We start from the raw sequence: 1095 nt of genomic DNA on the forward strand, positions 1-1095 counted from the left end.
AAATAGTGTGGTGGTTTCATCAAAGAATAGCCTGAAATGGAAATAGGCTGGATTCAGAGAGCCTTGAAGAGATTTAATAACCCAGCTAATGTAGTTCTCAGGGCCCAGATACAAACTCTGGCCAAACCTGGAAATTGCACTGATCAGGTTTGATTTACACTAAAAAAACCTTTACCTTCATTAAGGCAAAAATAGTATGTGAAAGAAGAAAACTTCATCACCAAGAAATAAAAGGGGAAAACTATCAAAATCATGTTCTCTCCTGGTTTTTGTTTTAATCATTATGTTAAGAAATATATTAACATCTATTAAATATTTTAATAGAAATTATATAAAACAATAAAAATATTTTAGTGACTATGCTTATGGGATAGAGTAACAGAGTAACATTGCCATGATCTGAAGGGGGAGGATTTGTTTGCGTTCTTCTATATGAAATGGCTAAACAGAAAAAAAAATAGAGTGTCTCCTTAAAGTTTAAATTTATTTTTAGATTCATTTGATAATACTGTTACTTTTAAATATTCTTTAAAAAATTCAAGACCCACAGCACTTATTCATCTTGTATTTTATAGTCTTGATACCAGGCTGGTATGTAGGTAATGAAGGTAATACCTCCATTTTACAAACAGGTGAACTAAAATATTTAGATAATAATTAGTTAGAGATAAAATCTGAAAGTAAAATTAAGTATTTTCAGTGGTAAAATTACATTGTGTGTTTTTGCATCCCCAGCCCTCATACCTTGCCAACAAACCATTATCCCTCCAATAATAATCACCTATTTTGAACCTTTCATTTGAAATTAATTCTAGACCTACATAAAAGTTGAAATTATAATACAAATAGTTTACTTTTAAAATACATTTCATTTTATAATATTTAGGTTGCAAAATATTGCTAAGATAGTACAGAGACTCTCTCATATATCCGGCCATTAAATCCCTCCTCCAATATTAATACCTTGCATTAGTATGGAACATTTGATATAACTGAGAAAACAACATTGATACATTATTTTTAAGCAAAGTCCATCCTAGTCAAATGTCCTTAGTTTTTACCTGATAGACACTTTCTGCTCCAGGACCCCATCCA

General features: G+C 30.5%; 1 non-coding gene across 1 annotated transcript; it reads left to right on the plus strand.

Moving 5' to 3' along the window:
* The first annotated feature begins 313 nt into the window (after positions 1-313).
* Positions 314-455, plus strand: LOC138993559 (small nucleolar RNA SNORA29). Its single transcript, XR_011468286.1, has one exon. It is a non-coding gene; the product is annotated as a small nucleolar RNA SNORA29 (small nucleolar RNA).
* The last annotated feature ends 640 nt before the right edge of the window (positions 456-1095 follow it).

The sequence above is a fragment of the Myotis yumanensis genome, unplaced genomic scaffold (genome assembly GCF_028538775.1).
Source record: "Myotis yumanensis isolate MYYU_CA2020_CCGP unplaced genomic scaffold, mMyoYum1.0.hap1 SCAF_15, whole genome shotgun sequence".
Classification (NCBI taxonomy): Eukaryota; Metazoa; Chordata; class Mammalia; order Chiroptera; family Vespertilionidae; genus Myotis; species Myotis yumanensis.